Raw genomic sequence first — 1,057 nt, forward strand, 5'->3', positions numbered from 1 at the left:
AACTCTTTTCAAACTGTTTTACTCTCCAAAGCGTTTAACTCCAGTCTCCGTCCAACTTCTGCTATGGTCGATTCAATCTCCCAAACCTCTGCTACTGAGGGTGCTGCAGCGTTGGGCCTGCTACTTTAGCTTAATTAAACTAAGAGGATTAGGTAAGTACGTCACATCCTATCCCAGCTACCCGTACTGCGTCTACAGGTATGCGCACGTGCACACATCAGCAGACCATTAAGGGGTCAGTCTCATTAAGGTGCATTGAATAACCATTGACTGACCATCATTTGCTAGGTTTGATAGCGTAGACATTTAGAAAAAAACACAGGTGTTACTAATAACATTTAATCAGAGCCCCAAGCCAAATTTCATTTGGCCTAGGGCGTAGGTTTGGTCTCGACATTGGTCGGGACGCAACAACCCCTCCAAAACAAATACATTGACTTTGTAATGCCTCAACTTAACGATTTATTAACATATAAGAAATGCCCTTACGGAAATGTAATATATGTACATGTGTTGAATTTACATATATGATATGTACATATGAAGTAAAATCATATATGTGTATACAGTATAGGCTGTATATGTACTGTCTCTTATACACATCTAACATGGACTCCCCACCACCAGCATGAGGCACACAGCCTACACTTTTTACTGGCTACTCACAACTAAATAATTTCCAAGTTGTTCAGCCTCTTGAAGCTGGCAAACCACAGCTGTGGGTTCTACAACTGCTGGGCCAAAAACAACTAGGTGGATAACAGGCAACTGTAAGTTGCTTTTGATAACTGCTGAAAGACCCGTTTATTCAGTGATGTTGTCCGAGCTTAAAGTCAGGCCACTTATTAAGTCTACCAGTTAAACTTTTCCTTGACATGGAAAAATGTTGTTACAGGCGAGTATACTGATAATTAATTTCCTCTATAATTTAAACACCAAATCATTGTATAAAGTTCTTGCGGGAGTGTGAGACGCCGTGTGTTTGAATACGAGCTGATGTGGTATTGACATTGGGTCAGAGTTGAAGTGCATTAGTTATTGCAGTGCGTCATGAAAT

The sequence above is a fragment of the Seriola lalandi genome, unplaced genomic scaffold (assembly GCF_002814215.2).
Source record: "Seriola lalandi dorsalis isolate HSWRI2012SDOR001 ecotype SW California unplaced genomic scaffold, Sedor1 jcf7180002053930, whole genome shotgun sequence".
In the NCBI taxonomy this organism is placed as follows: domain Eukaryota; kingdom Metazoa; phylum Chordata; class Actinopteri; order Carangiformes; family Carangidae; genus Seriola; species Seriola lalandi.